The sequence below is a fragment of the Camelina sativa genome, chromosome 11 (genome assembly GCF_000633955.1).
Source record: "Camelina sativa cultivar DH55 chromosome 11, Cs, whole genome shotgun sequence".
Lineage (NCBI taxonomy): Eukaryota > Viridiplantae > Streptophyta > Magnoliopsida > Brassicales > Brassicaceae > Camelina > Camelina sativa.
Window position 1 is genome coordinate 23004455 of NC_025695.1, and position 24378 is coordinate 23028832.

The 24378-nt window shown below is 33.7% G+C and overlaps 1 pseudogene; it reads left to right on the top strand.

The window, feature by feature from the left end:
• Positions 1-13908, top strand: LOC104728234 (annotated as a pseudogene).

Consider the following 24378-nt stretch of genomic DNA (forward strand, 5'->3'; position numbering starts at 1 on the left):
ATGGACCAAATGCTAGCTAGCATTATGGAACCTGTGAGATCAAGGCATATCGATGCTACTTTCATAAGCAAGTCAATGGAGGATAAAATGGTCACTGTCTTGATTCGAAGACTGGGTGGCGATGAAACGACCAAAGCTGAAGGTTTCACCGAAATGAGAAGGACTACTCGAGGTAGAGCTTTGCCAAAGGTTCAAGCAAGGTTGAGAGTGCTATGGAAACCGGTCACTACAATGGTGGTTGCGGTTTTGTGGTTGGGTGAGGGTTGCTTGAAAAGGTTGCGATAATCACTACTTCTTGGAGCAGAGGTCATAATGCCACTATTCTTCAAGCTTAAGTGAGGGAACTTCAAAAAGTTGATGAATTGCAGTTTGGAAAACATATTAAGTGGGCGAGATAAAGAGAGGAGGCTGATGAAACATAGGTAACCCCCAAGATCATAATGCCAAGTTTCAACAAGCTTTCCCCTTCAAGAAGGTCATCCCTAGGTGATTCTAGTAACATGGTTCTCAAAGGACTCTAAGAATAGACTAGCAACAGAGTTGGCTTAAGATTCAATAGCAGTCTCGTACTAATGAAATCCTTAAGCTAAGCAACTGTTGACTACGATGGGATAGAGTGGAGTTCAGACCAAACCTAGTTACATGCTGACGCTGAAACAGTCAAAATTTTGGTGATAGGTAGGATAATGAAGCTAGCAAGGGATGCAAACATCAAAGATAGTCCAACTAGCGGGTCAGATTCACTAGTAACAATCAACATTGCAGTCCTCCAGACCAAACTATTCAACTGGCCTCGACAAAAGTAATTTTCAAGCAAATCAGAAGCATCCAGTGTTCTGCTACCAAGGAAACCTCGACTAGACCAAGCAGGGTAACCTGGTACTAACAATTTTGAACTTGATATGAAGCTATAATCATCGAGTCTAAGGATCTTCCAGATCGGGGAATGAATCATAGTTTAACAAAAGTAAACTAACATCCAGGGTTATGAGATAAGAGTGAAGAGTAAACCTGGACCAAAAGGGTAACAAAGGAGAAACAGAGGATGCCGAGGATGTAGATTTCTTTGTCAAGATCTTTCTCGGCTCCAGCGTCAAAACAGATCCCCGTCCAGCTGTAGCGAAGTAAAACACTTGGTGAGAGCATTTTGATCCAAGGAACGGAGAGATGTTGTAGTTGACAGCGAGAGGAGACGGTAAGATAGATGAAATCTGAGTTTAGTGGGGCTTTCATGGATCTTAGAAATAGTAACATGTGGCTGGGAACTCGATGGAGCAAGCTCACCGAGGAGAGTCACCGGGTGCGGAGGAAAGGAGGGAGAATGAAGTTGAGGCATGCTCGTAGGTGAGATTTGAAACCTTAAAAGGCCTCCGATGAAGCTGAAAAAAGATCCGAACAGACTGTAGGGACAGAGGAGGCAGCAGAGATGTAGAGACAATGGCCCAGCGACACCGATCGGACTCGGCGCCGCTGGGGAAGCATGCCTCCGTGGTTGTTCTAGAGAGAGACTAGGGCAAAAGAGAGTTTCTAATTAAAAAATTATATCCATTTCCTTTTAATGTTTCCCTATTTTTTCCATACTTTTCAAACCAATTTGATGTGGAGCACAAAAAATTATATATGAAACCTATAGTTTTGTATTTTTTGACATCAATTATATTGCAAACAAATTTAAGCAATCATATCTATATTAACATTTTTTGAAATATATTTTGTGTTCTACCCTTTAAGTTATACTTATTCATAACATTAATCCCTACAAAATTGCACAAAAAACAATAAGTAAAATATGGAAAATCAAAATCAATTATACTAATAATATGTCTAGAAGTCAAAAATATCAATTAGATTCTTAATTATCTCTACAGTCAATTTTTTTTTTAAATTAAAAGATTTGAATATTTTAGATTTCAAAAATCTAAATAATAATATTTTACACAGTCATTGTCGATTGTTAATATTATATCTATTTACTAACTGATTTTATCTTTTACATAAACCATATCATTCTCTCACGATTTTGATTTTTTAATATGGAAAAACTTTTAATCTAAAACTTAGATTTGGTATATAATAAATGTTGAACAAAATCCTAAAATATAGCAAATAGAAACTAACTAAAACAAACACAACTATTTTATTTGATATTCCTTATGTAAATAGTAGGTCTGGGCAAAATACCCGGATCTGAAAATCCGATCCAAACCCGATCTGAACCCGTAACCGAAAATTTAAAATACTCAAACGCATTCTAAATCTTTAATTCAAAAATCCAAACCCGAACCCGATCCATACCAGAATCCAAACGGATATCCGAATATATATAGTAGTCATGATCTATGTGAATACCATATGTTATAAAAGATTTATTTATGTTACGACACTAGGATCTACCCCGTGGTACACCACGGTAGCCCTGAGACGGATCCAGATATCTAACCATTTTTAGTGTATCCAAATCCGGATCTGTATCCGGCGGATACTTCTAATAAATATCCGAATCCAGATCCGTGGATACCAGATATCCTACTTCCGAATATCCGTCCAAAAATTTAATACTTGCCGGATATCCGGATTCGTAATTGTAACAAGCCTAGTGTAGCCCATTACCCGATGATTTAATTGTACTGCAGATGGTAGATATTTATAAGGGAGTAATATAACAAATATATTTGTCAAGAGCCGATGTGGGAAGAGAGAATTGCAATATCCCACATCGGCCACTTGAGAAAAAGCAACCTCTCATCTACTTCTACTCCTTTCTCTCTCACTCCTCATTTATAATTTAATACCAATTATTCACAATGTATAATTAGTAAAAAATTAATAAACATGAGTTGGAACTGGATACGGATATCCGGGTCTTAAATTATCTGATATTTAGATCCGAATCCGTTTTTCGCGGATAACACATTTTGTTATCCGGATCCGTATCCGGTTTTCCGGATATCCGATTTTTTGAAGCGGATATGAATGGATACCAGATCAGATAGCGGATACCGGATAATAAGTCCCAAAGCTAAACCACGGGACAATTGTTTTTTTTTTTCTGTTTCTAAATTATTCTTCCACTTTTAGTTTATTTAAATTGGCATATGCTTTAGTGTAGCATGAATATTAACACCCTGTAAATATTAGAATAAATATTTCATATGCTGAACTATTAAAATAATGTTATGAACTAACGAAATTGTAGAAAATACATTCAAGATTCTCGCCAGTCATGGTAGTATATTGGCGTCATGAATGGAGTACTTTCACCTGAATTATCCAAGATGTTTTGTAAAGACGTACGTTTCTCAAGTAAGCAAATGAAGTAGCTATCTCAGATTTATAGTAGCTGTGGGATTTTAACAAGGTAATTAAGTTTTCTTTTGGATGTGGTGGTGTATGTATTGTCTGGTGAATGACACACACACATATATATATATATATATATATATATATATATATACTTTTCAGGGTTGTAGGTAGGGTTTTCACATCTATATTAACATTTTTGAAGTATATTTTGTGTTATGCCCTTTAAGTTTTGCTTATTTTTTTTTTACAACATTAACCTCTAAAAAAATTCCAAAAATAACAATAACCCCTAAACTCAATTACTAAAATTTCTTAAATCGACCAAAATTTGTTATGTTTATTGCCATAAAATTTTGACAACATCTATACATTTCGATTTTTCCAAAAACTACTATACCCATTAAAGTTTTATTCCCATAAAATATCCAAAACTATCTTTAGAGATGGTATAATCTCTCAAATTTAAATGATACAACCGATTTTCTATAACAAAAATTTATAATCCCCATAATTATTTTAATATTAATAAAGTTTCTAAAAACGAGAACCCAAATTTTGAATGATTAGAAAACCAATATTTCCAAATATTTAACTTTAGCAAGAAGAAATACATTTAATTCAGTATATATCTTCTTGAGATGCTGAATATTGTTCCGCAATAATATAAACAACTAAAATAGAAAAACACTTAAATTTCTTTTTTATTGCTCTAGATCTTAAGCTTGCTCACCAATTTTTACAAGATTTGCTATCAAACCTAATTCTAGCCTTAATATGTTACTCTATAAATAACCTTAAGACCAAAAATGCACCAACTCATAAGAAACTTTACCTTTCAAACAAATCTTATATACACCTTCAATGGACAAATCTTTTTACTCTATATTATTTTGTTTCTGCAATTTAGATCATTGCTGGTTTTTAGACTCAACTCAATGTTAACACTTTTTTTTCCTATTCCAATAGCTGAAGAAAGGTATGTGAGACGAAGGTTAATATCAAACAAACAATTTTTTTAAGGTACGTTGACTTTTGATTTTGGGGAACTAAATTATTTGAACACATGTTTTTTTTTATGGTATGATCACTTTTTATTTTTTACCAACACAAGTCCCTTGCATGATTGTACTCTAAATTGGTTTCCTGTTTTCTTTGTAGGTAAGTGAAGAAAACGGAAAAGAGACGAAGGAATAGATAAAATTAAATATTGTATCGCTTTTTTCTTTTTCAATAATCTTATATTCTGTACTTTTGTCTAATTAACTAAGAATTTGGTTTCTTTATTATAATTTTTAAGTTAATTTATAATTTAGCAATTTAATAAATTGTGTGATTTTAATAATTGAAAAATTCAAACATTTTTGAATTACATTTTATGTTTAACCTTTTTAGTTTTGCTTATGTAAATTTTAATTTACAATCTTAATCCTACAAAATTACACAAAAATAAATAAGTGACATATGGTAAATCGACCAAAATCAAAAAAGTTTTGTTCCCATAAATTATTTTGAATTAAATGCTCTTTTACTTTTAAAAATTAAGAAAGATTTATTGTATCTATATTAAAAAAATTGAAATACATTTGGTGTTTTACCCCTTAAGTTATATTTATTTAAAACCTAATTTCTAAAACAATTGCACAAAAAAACAAAATCAATTAGATTACTAAAATGTCTCTACCGATTTGGTCTATAATTTCCTAAAACAATTTATATATTTAGAAATTTATTACACTTAATAACATATACCAAAAATATATATACAATATTTTTTTACCTTTAAAAACTCTAATATTCAACAATAACTATACTGTTTGATTTGAACAATTAAAATCTTTAATGGTTATTAATATGCTGATAAAAAATAGAAACATAATTATTTCACGGGTTAAATCTAATAAATTGGAGTATTTATAATATAATTTAACCCACACTTTTAAAGAAATAATTCTTTCACGGGTTAAATTTAAAAAACATTAAACTTACAGGTTAAATTTAAAAATACTAAAAAATATAAGAATGTAAGAATAGTTTTTTCACGGGTTAAATCTAAAAAGCACTAAAATTTTCAATTTTGATAACCATAAGAAAAAATTCGATAATGTAAAAATGTAACATTATTATAAATAAAACTAAATAATTGTCCTGTCATGTCTACGGTATACAGCTGGTCAAATTTTAGAATTAACAATCAAAATACAATTATACAATCTTAAACACTAAACAAAAAAAAATTAACAAACAAATACAACTTTTTTAAGAATTAATTTTTTTTTGTTATATAAATATTATCCTGCAGTTTACCGGGGGTTAAAATCTAGTTTTGAGTGGTATATAAACTTGATTCGCAAGTTTAGAGTATATCTTTTATGATTTTGTTTGTTTTGATTATTGAATATTGTTAATGCATATCCTTATCTTGATTTTAGTTAGGATTTGATTTATGTAATTCCATCATCAACAATATATGTATCCATCGTGATTGATTAATTGATTAATATTGATACTGAAGTTAATATTGCATATATTTCAGGAATAAGAATTTACCAAAATTTGTATGTCAAAATGGTTAACCCAACCCAACTCAACTCATTATCCAATGAGTTTAAAGTTAAATGAGTTTATGAGTTGACTCGACTCATTTAATAATTGAGTTGGATCAACGCATGAATCCATATAGTTAAATGAGTTAGATGATTAATTGGGTTAATCCACTACAATATAAATTATAATTAATTTATATCATTGTTTTCACCATCATCATTATTATCACCATCAACATCACATAACTTTAAGTGGAAATCACGGATTTGCATTTTTAGCGGGGAAATTACGAGTTTACATTTTGGCGGAAAAATTGTGTTTTTGAGATTTTGGCTAGAAAATTACGGGTTTTCGTTTTGGTGGGAAAATTACGGATTTGGGATTTTGGCAGGAAATTACAAGTTTGTTTTTTTTGGTGGGAAAATTGTAGGTTTGGGATTTTGGCGGGAAAATTACGGATTTGCTTTTTTGGCAGAAAATTGTGGATTTTTCATTTTGGCGGGAAATTTACGGGTTTGCGTTTTGGCGGAAAAATTGTGGATTTACATGTTTGGCGGGAAATTTACGGTTTTTTAGCGGAAAANGTTAAATTTAAAAAACATTAAACTTACAGGTTAAATTTAAAAATACTAAAAAATATAAGAATGTAAGAATAGTTTTTTCACGGGTTAAATCTAAAAAGCACTAAAATTTTCAATTTTGATAACCATAAGAAAAAATTCGATAATGTAAAAATGTAACATTATTATAAATAAAACTAAATAATTGTCCTGTCATGTCTACGGTATACAGCTGGTCAAATTTTAGAATTAACAATCAAAATACAATTATACAATCTTAAACACTAAACAAAAAAAAATTAACAAACAAATACAACTTTTTTAAGAATTAATTTTTTTTTGTTATATAAATATTATCCTGCAGTTTACCGGGGGTTAAAATCTAGTTTTGAGTGGTATATAAACTTGATTCGCAAGTTTAGAGTATATCTTTTATGATTTTGTTTGTTTTGATTATTGAATATTGTTAATGCATATCCTTATCTTGATTTTAGTTAGGATTTGATTTATGTAATTCCATCATCAACAATATATGTATCCATCGTGATTGATTAATTGATTAATATTGATACTGAAGTTAATATTGCATATATTTCAGGAATAAGAATTTACCAAAATTTGTATGTCAAAATGGTTAACCCAACCCAACTCAACTCATTATCCAATGAGTTTAAAGTTAAATGAGTTTATGAGTTGACTCGACTCATTTAATAATTGAGTTGGATCAACGCATGAATCCATATAGTTAAATGAGTTAGATGATTAATTGGGTTAATCCACTACAATATAAATTATAATTAATTTATATCATTGTTTTCACCATCATCATTATTATCACCATCAACATCACATAACTTTAAGTGGAAATCACGGATTTGCATTTTTAGCGGGGAAATTACGAGTTTACATTTTGGCGGAAAAATTGTGTTTTTGAGATTTTGGCTAGAAAATTACGGGTTTTCGTTTTGGTGGGAAAATTACGGATTTGGGATTTTGGCAGGAAATTACAAGTTTGTTTTTTTTGGTGGGAAAATTGTAGGTTTGGGATTTTGGCGGGAAAATTACGGATTTGCTTTTTTGGCAGAAAATTGTGGATTTTTCATTTTGGCGGGAAATTTACGGGTTTGCGTTTTGGCGGAAAAATTGTGGATTTACATGTTTGGCGGGAAATTTACGGTTTTTTAGCGGAAAAACCGTAATGATGATAATGATGGTAGTATGATGATGATAGTATGATAGTAGTATGATGATACTATGATAGTAGTATGATGATAATGATGGTAGTATGATGATGATGATAGTATGATGATGGTGGTAGTATGATGATGATGATAGTATGATGATGTTGATGATATTAGGTTGATCATGTATGATGATATTAGGTTGATCATGTAGCAATTGATGGGTTAGTGGGTTAACTCATAAACTCATTATAACCAAACTCATTTGATTCATTAACTCATTTAATCATCAACTTATTTAACCCATCAACTCATTAGGGTCAAAATTTTTAACTTATTAGGGTTCATGATTTGAGTTGAATTAAGTTGAATCATTAGTCTTGACCCATTTTGACACCCTTACATGTAACTGTTTTTAATTAGTTGCTATATTATAGGGATGTTGCAAGTGTAATACGTGTAAGATAGATATGTACGTGCAAATCTAATTAGTTGCTATATATTTGGAAATCTATAATTAATGTTTCTAAGAAATCAAAGCTCATATATTTGGAAGGATCCAATTTTTGTAATCGGTTTAGAATTAACAAAAAACCCTGACCCGATGAAATGATAAATTATCCGTGTAACACCAAAGTAATGATAATTAAATTTATCTTTATATTGGTTATCAAAGGTGATCGATTTTAAAACATATATCCGTTTATAAAATTTCAAATCACATCATATGTTGAAAAAAAGTCTAAAATTTTATTAATTTTATGTATTAAATAGTAATTCAAATAATTAAATATAAGATTAAACAAAAGTGAAAGGAGAGTTATATTTTAATCTAACATATTGCAAGTGAATTAGGTAGATAGATTTTAGGAAATTTGAAATTAATGTTAAGGAATTAATTTAGTTGTAAGGATCGTAGATAATTTAGTTGGGACTTGTTTGGATACAAAGACAAAAAAAGACGGCACAAAAATGTACATCAGAAATGTTAAGATTGATATTTTATTTTTTTTTTGCTTCTAAAAATCTGGTTTTTGATAACAGATTTATTAGATGTACTATATAAATATAGTGACAACAAATTTGTTTTAAGTTATATTTTTCAAATATTATTTTATGCATTATATTTTTTTATAAAACATATTTTGAAATGTCTTTAAATATCATATATCTAAAGCATATTATTATACATTTAAATTTTTTTAAATTATATATATTTTTAAAATTTTAGAAATCATATTTTTATACATAATTTTATTTTTTCATAATTCATATTTTAATATTATTTTAGTTATATTTTCATACATTATATTTTTTATAAAACTTATTTAAAATATATTTTTTTAAACACCATATTTGTAATTCATATTTTTATACATAATATGTTTTTAAACATTTTTTTTGTATATTGTATTTTTAAATCATATTTTTATACTTTATATTTTCTTTAATTAAATTTTAAAAAATTAAAATTAAAATTTTGTGGATGTATTGTCTTCCTACATAGAAATTGTGTTATTCTAATAATTGGACAGAATATAATGTTAATTAAGTAATTAATTACCAAATTTGTGTCGAACTAATATATTTTTACTTTGTTTTTTTTGTTGTCAACCATTTGGATATAATATGCCGGTCTGTTAGATAAATCCGTACGTTTGTAGGAAGTAGGGCTTTCTGGTATAATGGTGCTTATACATAAAAAAAACTTACATTTGGCCGCTTTACTAATTGCACTACCCTATATTTTCACTTTTACTATTCATATTTTTAAATTGTTAAATTTATTGAATAAAAAAAAGTTTATCAATAACAGAGAGAAAAACAATTTATCTACGAAACTGACACAGTGACACCACAACGCGTCAACACCCTAGCCCATTCCCATTCATTATTCATTATTGCATTTAATGATAATAAGTAATAAGAAAAATGATAATCATAACATGTAAAAGACGGGTACAAAAGCTATACTTATCGCTGCTAAAAGCAAGTGTAGAATAAAGCAACAGTTAAAAAATCTTCGAAACAAGGTTTAGAAAAGGGAAAAGACATGGCGAAAGAGGAGCTCGAGACCGTACCGATGGAGCCACTTAGTCCGATGACGCAGTTGCTCAATGCACCAAGTTTGTTCATTCTGATAACATTTGGGTCTAAAACTAAATTGAACCCATTTGCCATTGTTGAAGGCATCAAGAACACATTGATCAAGGCTCCCCGATTCTCTAGCAAGCAGGTAAATAAACTGTCAATAAAAAACCAACAATTATTATGTGAGTTTGAAGTTGAATAGAAGTAGCTAAACATATATACTCTATACACACATACATAGTGTTTAATGTAAACTCTGTTTAACTATGATAGCAAAAAAGCTTGAATACCTAATCATATAATTAGTTTTTAATAATCTTCTTAATTTTGGTTTATAGAAATTGAATATCTTTTTAGTTACCTTAGATTAGATTGTGTTGTTCTAAAATAATCTTTCTTTGCCTCTTTCTCTTTACATAATATATTTGTAACATGTAAACATAGGTTAACTTTGAAATATATGTGTGTAATCAAAAATATAAAATATTCAGGTGATTGACTATAAGAAAACGGAAGAACAGGTCTGGATTCCTGTTAATGTTCGAGTAGAAGATCATGTTATTGTTCCAAATCTTGACCATTACAACATAGAAAATCCTGATCAGTTCATAGAAGACTACACTTCCAGCATTGCTAATACTGCAATGGACATGTCAAAACCACTTTGGGAATTTCATTTACTCAGCATAAAGACATCAAAGGCAGAATCTGTGGTTGTAGCAAAAATACATCATTCGATAGGTGATGGAATGTCACTTGTATCCCTTTTACTTGCTTGCGCACGGAAAACATCAGACCCCTACGCACTAATTTGTACTGCCGCGACAACAGCAAAACCCATAGGTTCCTTTGTCTCGGCTTGGTGGTTGGTTGCTGGGTTTTGGTTTATGATAAGAGTTACCTTCACAACTATTGTTGAAGTTTTTAAGTCTCTTCTTACAATGTGTTTTCTGGGGGATACCAAAAACTCTCTTAGTGTTAATCCCAACGGAGTTCGATCTTGGAAAGTTATCCATCGGACAATAAGTTTTGATGATATCAAGTTTGTGAAGAACGCAATGAACATGGTATACATTAATTATCATTTTGTCTTATATTGATCATTCATTTCGTTTTCTTATACTAACTAGTAACTACTCCATGATATTTATTTCTTTTTCGCAGAAGGTTAATGATGTTCTTCTTGGATTGACACAAGCAGCTCTTTCAAATTATTTGCGTACACAATATGGTAAATCTAAAATTCCTTCTCTTTCCGAGTAGTATTATCCTTAAATGATAGTTTATATAAGCATAGTCTCAAAGCTTAATAATATGGTAAAAAACTCTTAATTATATTTTTAAAAAACTTTTAAAGTATAAAAGAAAACTTTCTTATTTAAGTATGAATAAAACATGGGTGTGTTCCTTATTCACATCTCTCAATATAATAAAACTGAAGTACACGATATTTTTTTTGTAGACTATATAATATATATATTTATGATTTTTTGGTTATAAACTTGTAACATAGATGTATCATGATATACGGATTAGTCTGATTTTTGGTAAGTAAGGATAGTATGGATTTAGTTAATTATAGTAACATATAAATCAATTATAGGTAACATTTAAAAGATAAGGAAATCTCTCAACCTAATTAAAACAAAAATATGTGATTCTTCTTTCACATTTATTTTATTTTATATTTAAATTATTTTAATTTTTTATCTAATATATTTAGTTAATAAAATTTATAATTTTTTCTGCATATGATAAAATTAATTTTTTTTTAAACAGACATATATTGCTCAACTGATGAATAAAAAAATATACAAAATGCCCTACATCACCTAAGAAAACTAGGCAAAGATTCAAAGTCATATTAATAAAAAAGAGACCAAAATGATTCTGAATACGAATGAGCAGAAACCTTGATTTATCAGGCATTGAAATTAAAAAATTTATGCATTTTATTTTGGTTCTTTATTTTAAAGAATTTTAACTTTTAATAACTTTAAAATTCAAATGTATAACTTTTTAAAAATTTTAAAGATTATTAATATTTCAATTATTAAAACATTTATCTTTTTATAAAATGTTTAAGATATGAATAATATTTAAACTTTATAAGAAGTTCAAAGATTATAAGTATTTCAATTTCTAAAATAATAAAATTTATTCAAACATTTTAAATTTTAGTAATATATAAGAATTAAAATATCACATGACAGGTTATATGGCAGGACATGTTTGAGTTGATATTAATAGAAAATTAAAATGTCATTAATTCGGTGCTACAGGGATAAAATATCATCTCATTATTTTGTGAACTTTTTAAAAACTTTAAAGATAATTAATATTTCAATTATTAAAACATTTAATTTTTATAACTGTTTAAGATATTAATAATATTTAAACTTTATAAGAAGTTCAAATATTATAAGTAGTTCAATTTCTAAAAAAAAAACTTTATTAAAACATTTTAAATTTTAAAAATATATTTAGATTTTTATGAAGTTTTTTCTGCGGTGTACAACGAATTAAAATATCACACGACGGGTTATATGGCTAGACATGTTTGAGTAGATATTAATAGAAACTTAAAATGTCATTAATTCGGTGCTACATGGATAAAATATCATCTCATTATTTTGTTAACAATATGAATATTAGATTAATAGACGTATCTAATTAAATCGATTAATTAATACTGTAACAAAATAATTAATATACGGTATAGTGTAGGTTAAGTCATATAATTAACAATCAAAATACAATATATAATTTTAAAAACTAAACAAATCAAATAAAATTAACAAACAGAAATTAATATTTTATCAAATAACTTAAACTGTAGTGTACCGAGGGTCAAAATCTAAATCTACTAGATAGATCTTACAAAATATATGTTATTTTCATAAGTTATATTCAATATATGATTTTATGGCATAGTATTTAAACAAAAGAAATAAAATTTAAAATAAATAAAAAAATTAAATATATAACACTTTAAATAAAAATTATAAAATAAATAAAATAATGTTAATCCGTGCTCGAGCACGGTCATAGTGGTTTGAAGATTGCGCTAACCGACTTATTTACACATGTTATCCAGTAATAAAATCTAGACAATAAATACTAGTCAGCTACTAAAACACTATATGTTTGATATTTCTTTACTAATATATATAATCTCCGTAGTGATTAGGTTTCAAATCCCACGAGAAACTAAATTAGTTTTGTTTGATATACATCATTAAAAATAGTTATAATATATATATTTTTAATTTTAGATGGATATACAATGGCCCAGAAGAAACAAGTCTTAGAAAAAATCCGTGTGCGTGGTGCTGTAGCTGTAAACTTAAGACCAGCGAAGATAGAGGTTATAAATAACACAACTACAATTGATACATAACAATATTGTTATAAATAAAAATGTAAGAGTTTAATAAAATATGGAAATGTAGGATCTCGCTGATATGATGGCGAAGGGTTCAAAGTGTAGATGGGGAAACTTCATAGGTGCTGTTATATTTCCATAATGGATTCGATTAGAGAATGATCCCTTGGAGTACCTCCGATGTGCCAAAGCTACTATGGATATGAAAAAAGTCTCTCTTGAAGCTTTTATTTTCTATGGAATCATGAAATTTATCATGAAATGTTTTGGTGGAAAGGTAAAATACGAAACCGGTAATTAAGATCCACATCCAGTTTAATTAGAAGCAAATTGCTAACTTTTCAAGTGGTAGAGACCAACAGGGAGTACAAGCTATTGGAAACAGGATGTTTGGTCACACAACAACGACAATTTCCAATGTGAAAGGTCCCGATGAAGAAATAAGTGTATTTGGCCATCCAGTTTCATATCTCGCAGGAAGTGCAATCATTGGATCACAAGTAAGTACCTATGTAATCTTTTTTTCCTTAAGTATATACATATATAGTAAGTCAAATAATATACCCCTCTCAAGGAGTGTTATTATTTTTCTTTTTAAGAAAAATCGATGATATTGATTAATTATTGCTTATATTTGATTATTGTTTTGAAAAGGCTCTCATCATCCATTACATAAGCTACATAAACAAGATTGCCATCAATCTAGCCGTTGACACAACAACGATTCCAGATCCACATAGTCTATGTGACGATTTCGAAGAATCGCTCAAGGAAATGATATCTGCCATACAGGAGAAAGGATTTCATAAAACGGAGGTTTGAAAGGTATGCATCAGCAGATCGATGTTTGATCCCAAGTTCCCAATATTATGCAATATATATGAAGTTTTCTACAAAATGTAATAGAAAAAATTATGGTGACGTCTAAGTTGGCTTGTTTCGTGTAATGTAATATATACTATGTCTTATATGAGTTATGAACAATTGGCACTAGAAAAATCAAAAACAAACTATCTACCTTAACGTTTTTAAAGTATGTTTTTGTATACTAATGAATCGGGTCAAAATCAGAATATAACCCGAAATTATTTTTCCGGATTTTCTTTAATCTTCTCTTTCATTTTTTTTTATTTTTTGGTAGTGGACAGGGGGATTAATCCCCCGTAATTTATTAAAACAAAAAACGAAGTTAAACACGTAGGAGCTTTGGACTCACAGTTCCCCGACTATCCTCAATTACAATGGACTCCATATTTGGCGGACAAGACTCTATAAATTGAAAACCTATAGGTAATGTAAGAGCATACCGAGCTAAACCATCTGCAAGACAGTTTATCTCGCAATACACATGCGAGATACAGACTATCCAATCTCTAGATAAAAGATCGAGTCCCTAGATAAAAAGTCATGGCACAAGCGTACCAGGAAAGACAAAGGATGAGCGTCATCAATCCCTGTCTTCAAGAAACCCACAACCAACTCCGAGTCCACCTCCAATTCCAACCGAGTGATGTTCTTCCCCCGCACTGTAAAAACCGTAATAAACATCCATAAATCCGCCAAAGTTGCCGAATAGAACCCAATATCCAACACAAAACCCCCACGCCAGCAACCCTGTTCGTCCTGTAGCACACCACCAGCCATGGCCAACCCCCGGTTCCTGTGAGATGCTCCATCTGTGTTCAGCCGCATCCATCTCTCCCACGGTGGTTTCCAGCCAATCATTCTTTGGACTTTGCTACGTCCTACTATCCCTCCCTGCAACAACGAAGTCGCTTTCCAAACTTCCGCAGCAGAGTCTTTCACAAACTTTACCCGATCTCTGTATTTCCCAACCACTCCAAAAACGTACCCACACCTCCATTTCCATGCCCAAAAAACCTCCATAGCAAACATAGTCGGCCATGGACATTCTGACCCCGCATTGTTCCCACCCAGGTTACCATATAACCATTCAAGCACCAAACTGTTAATAAAGAATTGTCTCTGCCGTGTTGGCACAATACAGTTCCAAATGCCTACAATAGATGGACAATCCCATAGCGCATGGAGAATAGTCTCATCCCCACCTTTTCATAATTGACACACACTCAGATCTCCAAGATGGCGCCACCGTTGTTCCTCATTTGTCATGATAACTTGATGTGTCACAATCCAAAAGAATACACGACCTTGTTCCGGAACAACCACACTCCACACATGATAAAAAAGCCTGCCATATTCGGTTAGAGACACCTTTATCCACTAACACAGAGTATGTTGACTTCACCGTAAAGCAACCATCCTTTGAACCACCCTAAAAGAGCCTATCTGATGCCCCCTTGACATTGTCCACCACTACAGCTTCCAACTTCAGACGTAGAGACTGAGGCACATAAGACATTATTCTGTCCAGTTTCCAACCAACTCCCTCACGCCAAAGGTCCTTAACCTGTAAGTCTTCATACCCATATGAAAGATACATTATAACCCTGTTCATTAACAGATCTTTAGTTAGCCATTTATCCTTCCAAAAACTTATCTCACGACCATTCCCAAGACTCTAGCGTTTCCCTGTCATAACTACTTCTTGTAAACCAATCTTGACACTACGCCAAGTCGATGATCCCGGTCTTTTAGCAACTAACCACCTATGATCTCTGATATCCCCCACTTTATACTTACTGAGAATACCTGCCCTCAAACTCATACGATCATGTAGCAACCTCGAACCCAATTTTCCAACCAGAGCCTTGTTTATATCCTGTGATACCCTGATTCCAAGCCCACCCTCTTGTATTGGCATGCAAACTCTGTCCCAGGAGATTAAGTGAAGCTTCCTTTTCTCAAGTGTAGTCCCCCATAGGAAGGTTCTCGACACCTTATCCAACCCCTCCAGAACAGATTTAGGCAAAACTATTGTACTCATCGTATGCACATGAATAGAAGCTAATACTGATTTCGTCAATGTGATCCTTCCTGCAAAACTCAGGAACCGGCCTCTCCATCCTGCTAACCGAAATGACACCTTCTCTAGCACATCACCAAACATATCCTTATTGATTCGTTCCCGTAGGACAAACATCCCTAGATATTTTCCTAAGTCCACTGTTTCCTTATTTCCACTCTCTTCACTGATCAACTTCCCCAGATTCCTTGCAACATTCTTTGAGAAGAAAATTTTAGACTTCTCTTAATTAACTTTCTGACCAGACGCGAGACAAAACTTCTCCAACACACATCTAATAACTCGGATTTGGGCAACCGAGGCTTCAGCAAAAAATATTAAATCATTTGCAAAAAACACATGTGAAAGTTGAGGCCCTCCTCGAGACAAACAGATGGGTTTCCATATAGAGAACAAAGAGATACGGTGCCAATAGATCCCTTTGTCTTATTCTCCTCGCTGGCTTGAAAGATGTTGTTTTCTCCCCATTCCAAAGAATTACCATTGAAGGACCCTTAACACACTGTAAAATCAACTGAACCCATCGATCCTCCAATCCTGTTGCTCTTAAAGTATCTTCCAAAAAATCCCATCGGATACGATCATAAGCTTTCTCCAAGTATAACTTCAAGAGCATACATCCTTTCTTCCCCTTCTTCCTATGCATATAATGAACTGCCTCCTGAACTACAACAATATTATCTATACTCAACCGCCCTAGGATGAAGCTAGATTGTGCTAGTCCAATAAGCTTCCCAATAACACGCTTTAGTCGAAGAACCATAGTTTTTGTGATTATCTTAAATAAGACATTGCACAAGCTGATAGGACAAAATGGGTTATCCTCTCCGATTTGTCACCTTTGCAATAAGCACAACAAGTGCATCATTTGTATTGGGAGGTAACATTCCTGATTCAAAGAACTCAATGGCAAAACATATCACCGACTCCCCAACCACTTCCCTACATTCTTCATAGAACACTGGCTGATATCCATCTGGCCCTGGAGCTCTGAATTTCCCCATACTCCATATTACCTCCACCACCTCATTAGCTTGAAAAGGTTTATTTTGCTCCAACTGCTCATCCCGTGTCAAAAGAACAAACCCTTATGTTGGTAAGTTTTCAACTACCCTTGGGACATCTTTCATGGAATATAATCACTTGTAATACTCTACAGCAAGCAGCTTCAACTCCTCTATATTAGAGATCCATAGTTCATTCTCATTCCGCAACATATCAATCCGATTATGCCTTCTCCTTATAACCATTGATGTATGAAAGTACTGTGTATTCTGATCCCCAAGAGTTATCCATTTCTCTCTTGATTTTTGGAACCATAAGACCTCTTCTTGTTCCAGCACTACATCAAAGGCTTGTAACAATTCTTCTTCTTTCTGTAACAACACATGCGTCTGTTGGATCTCCAAGGCATCTTGGAGTTCTTTTATTTCACTTATTAAATCTTCTTTCTTCTTATGGATATCCCTGAACACTTCTTTATTCCATTTGTTAACTATAGACTGCAAAGCAACCAATACCTCTGGCATCCTGATTTTACAATCCCATGATGCTACTAACAGCTCTTTAAAGCTATGGTGTTTCAACTAGGCTGCTTCAAATCTGACAAGCGTCCTGCCATTTCAGTCTCATCTGGAGATAGCACAAATCTGTCGAGTTTCTTTGCAATAAAATTCCCTTCGGTCTTTCCTCTCTTCCATGTGAACTTATTCCCACAAAATCTCAAATCAATTAAAGAGAGACTATTTATCCACTCCCCAAACAACAATGAGTCTACTGAAAGTCGTCCATTACCACTTGATCTTTCATCAACCCGAACTATTATATTATAGTCCCCACCAATAAGTAGTGGCTACTCCAAAGCCTGGATAATTCCACTCAGCTTCTCCCATAGACCACTCCTTCTACTCGCAAACCTCTGATGAATGAACTGATCAGTCGAATCCACTATAACCAGCTCACCAATACTCGTTCGTCACAATAACCATAGGCCACCGCTTTGACCCTCAGCAAACTCTCGAAAAGAGTTCTCAAAACCTAGACCTTGACACTCTATGACCAACAGCATGAGTTTCAAATAGTGCTAGCATATTCGTCTTAGTTTTCTTCAGCATGTGTGGATTGCTCTTCTGAAGGTGGGTTTATTCGCCACCCGGCTGTTACACCATATACAATTCATCAGAATTTGTATAAAAAAGCTCAAAACTACCAAGGATAAGCGTCATGCTCCTCCCACAACAGACCCTCTAACATCACTCTTCTGCGGTAGAGAAAACAAACTATCAATTTGTATATTCTCTTGTCTATTAGCTGGATGAACTAGAAGCTCCACATTTGTTCCAAGGCTCACTACCAGCAAATGTGTTTCTTGGTTACTCACAAAAGCGCCTCCCGGTCTCCCCATCTCTTTTGACTCCACCTTGAGTCGTTTTTCATTCATGGATCCTCCTTTTTCCCCCTTAGTGGGTCCAAAGACCAACTCCCGACTGGGCCTAAAGAAATTTTTTTGTTTCTGTTTCGACACAGTGGACTCAATTGTTTTACCCATATCTTGCCTTCCGGGTTTCAGTCCATTATGGTTTACTCCTTTGCCCCTCTCCAAATTCAAATTAAACGAAAATGCCTTTATGTCTCCCTTCAGTCCCTATCATAGGAATATATTCATTTTCCTTATTTGGACCACTCGATTCTAAACTTCCAAATCTGGATTTTTCGTGATATCCCAAAGCTTTCCCCTCGATTCACCGATCGGAGATTTTGCCGCAAATAGCATCTTTGGCCCCGAATTTTCAAGACGGTGTCCCTTCCTCCCAACCACCGTAAACCCTTCGTCCTTATTCCGCACTGACCCTGGATCACACAAATCTGTCTGTTAAAATCGTACAATCAAGAACAAAACTACCATGATCAGTAAGCTTCTCTGGAATCTTGTTCAGAATAATAGCTCTGAGTTGAGCTGAAATTATCATCACTCCCTGCTCAGTATTCAAATCCTTGGTCACCATCCTCTTCACATATCTCCTAATAATCAGAGAAGTTCGCAGTGGATCAATCAAAGGCATCTCAACAATAAGTCTATCCATCATAGCTTTCCACCTAGCAACATCTAGCTCTTGCTTAGACTTTCTTGGATTCTTGGGGAATGGAACCTTGAGTTTGTACATCCTCTTAGCAGCTGGAATCGGAGACTTAGCAATATCGGGTTCTGTCCGAGAAGAGTGTCGACCGCCACCCAGGTGGTGTCGATCGACACCATCATCTGGTGTCGACTTCTTTGTGTCGTAAATCTTTCTCGATGTTTGGCTGCGGTGTCGATCCACACATATCAGTGGTGTCGGTGGCTCCACATAAGCAAACTCATCATCATCCTCATAGGTCAATTTCTGCAGCTGATCAGATTGAAGCTTCTTCTTAGGCACTGGCTGTAGCTGCTTTCCACTCCTCAATGTCACTGCATTGCAAGAATGCTTAGGATTCGATTCAGTTCTTCCCAGAAAAAATCTCTCTTGCCGTTTCACAGACCCAACAGTCTGCACAACCTAATTCTCCAGCTTCTTGATATGAATGTTCAATGCATCGAATTTCCCAGTCAACTCAGTGTAGACATTGTCTATCTTCCCATTGAAGTCTGATGCCAAATTTTCCTGTCCTTGACGAATCTGCTCAAGCATTGCTTCAATCTTACTCTCAGTTGTCTTTGGAGGAGGAGACAAATACGAAGAATTACCGCATTTCCTTGTGAAACTGCTTCCTTGTTGTTGTTTCTGGTAGTTGTGCTTAGGAGTGTAGCATGTAGGATTCCCTTGGTAGTTGTTGTGCTGGCTGTTCTCACTGTAAGTCCTGTTGCCTTGCTGATTTCCTAGGCCTGAGCCAGAGAAGGAAGAAGAAGATGTAACCTCAACAGCAAAATGGACAGACTTCTTACCCATAAGAAGATGATAACAAGATTTTCACCCAGGGTATCAATTCCCTATGCAGTTGTAGTACAAAGGGTTATCAATCCAAATGGTTGTTATGCTAGCAGATGAGATATGATCAGAACTATGCAAGTCAAGCCAAGCAATCAATGGTTTGATCTAACAATCTGAAAATAAACAAAACAAAGCAAATAAACAAGAACCACACGACCTAAGCACTAGATGCAAGCATTCGAGTAAAGGATCGGGTGGGGTGATCGAATAAAAAAGATGAGTATGAACAGCTCGAAGGTGTACTCGAAGCAGGTGATCGTGTACCTGTTCGGGTAAGTGATCGTGTTATGAATGAAAATGTATAAAATCAAAATGCGAAAGCTCCTAAGGATGGGGTAATCGACTCCTAAGCATTCCTGACCAGTATGAATGTCCTACATGCCTCAAGCAAATATTCCCTAGACAATGAATCTTTAAAATCTTGTTAAGACACTCTCGTGATAGAAACAATAACCCTTGATCACTCCCCTACCCAACTCTCGTTGGAGAAACATGACCAAGCAGACAATACAAACCGATTCATTATTGTCAATAAACTCTTTACACATCTAATCTCTTAGGCTAAGTGAGTAAATCTCTAACATTGATTGATTCAAGCATTTCATCTACACCTCTTGATGGTAAAACACCCTAGATCTAATCTCAGCCTCTCGGTCTGTTGATAGCATTAAGAACACCAATCTAGAAGGGAATTTATAAAACATAAACAACCAAGCTAAGACATCCTAACTGTTGAAGAACACAAAATTGTCTATCCCATCCCTAGAAACTTTGTTTCACTACTCAGATCTCATTGCAGAAAACACAAAAGCATAGATAAACGAAAATTGCATTGTATTGAAAATAGAGTAAAGAGGAAGAGTATAGAATCGAAAATGCAAAAGAAAATAACAAAATGAATCCTAATAAAGTGGAAAAAGTGTTTTAGTCGCTCAAGATCTCTCTCAGAAGCTCTCGCTCTCTGGTTTGAGTGTCTGCGACGTGCTAGGGCGAGAGAAAGAAGAAGGGGGGGGTTTATATATGGAAACCCTTTAAACCTAGCAGCCCAGTCCTGCCCGAGGTTCTGCTCCTCGGATAGGTCCTTGGGTAACTCCTCGGATAGGTCCGCGGGTTGTTCTTCTTGCCCTTGGATCCTCTTCGATCGGGTTAAGGTTCAGACTGTTCTTCCTGTTCCATAGCTCCTTGGGGTACATGCTCAGATTTGACCTTGTTTCTTCCAATTTTAGGCTCTAAAGCACTTGTTTTCATCCAAATAGTGCAAATGCAAGAATGCAACACCCTAATTGGATTCCTACAGTAAATGACCTAAAAATGCTAAGGTTAGGGTAAATATTATTGATAATATGGACAAAAAAGGATGCTTAAAACATGTAAATTAGAGAGTTATTAGACTCCCAAACTTAAATCTTGCTAGTCCACTAGCAAAATGGGACTCATAACCTTTTGAGCCAGGCGAAAGATTCAAGCTATAATCCTTAAAGATAGTTTAATGGTGCTAAGATCAATCAACATACTTACAAATATTTTTCTATGCTTATTACCATGCATCGATCTAGTTCAACCTCCTACTATTAGTAAAGACTTGCAATTTCAAAGAACATCTCTTTTACATTCATTAAAGTGTTTGGCGAATTCTCGCAAATGGAAAATGAATCAAGCTCAATCGGTTTCAAGGGTAAGGCTTTTTGGTAGGGTAGTTTCAAACAATATATTTGGGTGGTTTCCTCTCAAAAGAAGGAATGCTAGACAGTTGTGAAAACTATCTAAGATTGAGAACAATTAGGGCATACAAAGCTTAACTCTTGGTAATCTACCATTTTTTCACTCACTCTTTTTTTTTATCAAACCCCCTAGAATAAAATTACTCACATCCTTGATTTTAACTCCCCCTTTTTTTATAATCCCTAAGGTCTAAATTTTAAACATCTAGCTCTTTTTTTTTTTTTCNTTGAAGAACACAAAATTGTCTATCCCATCCCTAGAAACTTTGTTTCACTACTCAGATCTCATTGCAGAAAACACAAAAGCATAGATAAACNATATATATATATTTTTCTTTTTCTTTTCTAGGAGACTATAGCAAGATCTTTTTCTCTTCTCTTTTTTTTTTACTTAGAGACTTAGNTAAAGTGGAAAAAGTGTTTTAGTCGCTCAAGATCTCTCTCAGAAGCTCTCGCTCTCTGGTTTGAGTGTCNCATTCCTCAGCCCAACCCCAAATGATCATGCTAACCACCTATCTTTCAAAACCGATCCTAATAGCTAGTTCAAATGATTCTAACTTAGCTAAACCAAGAGCCAGTTCTTTGTCGTTCTCAATATTCTCAAGGTTTCATAACCTATAGCACAATGAAAAGGCCTCACTCAACAATTCAATACAAGGTCTGAAAGGAAGGTTTGGGTTCAAGGGTAGGGAAAAACGAATCGGATTAAATGAAAAGATTGGTAAAAATAGAGTGTTAACCCAAGATTAGAGTTATCATGAGCAAGTATTCAAATTCCATAAGCAAGACAATTTAAGTTCAGGTTAAGTCCAATAATATAGAGATGATTCAATGTTCAAGCAAGTGGAGGAAGCTTTCAAAAGACACAAGGTTTTAAACAAAGGTTTTTCATTTTTTTCCAAAGATTGATCTAGCAACAATGAACTGTGATTAAGGGCTATAGCTTCAATCCTAAGGTTTGGCTTTAAACAAGTTAGTTTTTAATCATTGTCCCCTAAAATGCATATGCAACAATCCTATATGAAGCAATCTAGACTCAATCCTAATATGGAAATGCAACTACATGAACACTCTTGTTTTTTTTAGTTTAAAGTTTTCAAATTTTTTTGGGTTTTTTATGCAAATAGATGTACACTCAAATGAACAAAACTATTATGCAAAAATTTGAAATAAGAAAATAAAACATAATGTTATATACATTCTCAGACCCTTCCCCAAACTTAAATTACACAGTCCCTTGTGTAAATAAAAGTCTGAAAAAGAAATATGAGAATCACACAAAATGAAACAAAATAAAATGCAATGGTATAAAAAATGGTTTGGATGAAAGTGGTACCTCATGGGTTGGTGAAGAAGGAGGTTGTGGCAGCCTCCATGCTCGCCAAGGTATACCCAGGATCGTCACCGGCTTCAGCAGGTGCCGGGGTTTGCTCATCAGAGAGCTCGGTTATGCGCACGGAGAAAGTGATGAACCCGATCCCCTTATCGGGTAGTAGGGTCGGGTGGTCTTCAAAGTAGTGTAACCGCAGCGTGGAGAGAAGTGAACTGTCTCCTCCTCATAAGATTCGAGGTTGGTTAGCATCATCTAGCCCAGGTGGCACATGTCGAAGAGAAACTCGACATCTCTTGCGATTCCCAACTGTTTCATTGTTTCGCGGTGGGGGTAGCGGGTTCCTACAAAACTCATCTTACGGAGGACCTTGAAGAGCTTAGCCAGAGTCTCCACCTCTTTCTGCTTCAGCCTCCGCGAAGCAAGGCGTGTGCGTTCTCTCTGCTCCTCCTCTCGGTCATGGCTCTCCTCCTNACGTGCTAGGGCGAGAGAAAGAAGAAGGGGGGGGTTTATATATGGAAACCCTTTAAACCTAGCAGCCCAGTCCTGCCCGAGGTTCTGCTCCTCGGATAGGTCCTTGGGTAACTCCTCGGATAGGTCCGCGGGTTGTTCTTCTTGCCCTTGGATCCTCTTCGATCGGGTTAAGGTTCAGACTGTTCTTCCTGTTCCATAGCTCCTTGGGGTACATGCTCAGATTTGACCTTGTTTCTTCCAATTTTAGGCTCTAAAGCACTTGTTTTCATCCAAATAGTGCAAATGCAAGAATGCAACACCCTAATTGGATTCCTACAGTAAATGACCTAAAAATGCTAAGGTTAGGGTAAATATTATTGATAATATGGACAAAAAAGGATGCTTAAAACATGTAAATTAGAGAGTTATTAGACTCCCAAACTTAAATCTTGCTAGTCCACTAGCAAAATGGGACTCATAACCTTTTGAGCCAGGCGAAAGATTCAAGCTATAATCCTTAAAGATAGTTTAATGGTGCTAAGATCAATCAACATACTTACAAATATTTTTCTATGCTTATTACCATGCATCGATCTAGTTCAACCTCCTACTATTAGTAAAGACTTGCAATTTCAAAGAACATCTCTTTTACATTCATTAAAGTGTTTGGCGAATTCTCGCAAATGGAAAATGAATCAAGCTCAATCGGTTTCAAGGGTAAGGCTTTTTGGTAGGGTAGTTTCAAACAATATATTTGGGTGGTTTCCTCTCAAAAGAAGGAATGCTAGACAGTTGTGAAAACTATCTAAGATTGAGAACAATTAGGGCATACAAAGCTTAACTCTTGGTAATCTACCATTTTTTCACTCACTCTTTTTTTTTATCAAACCCC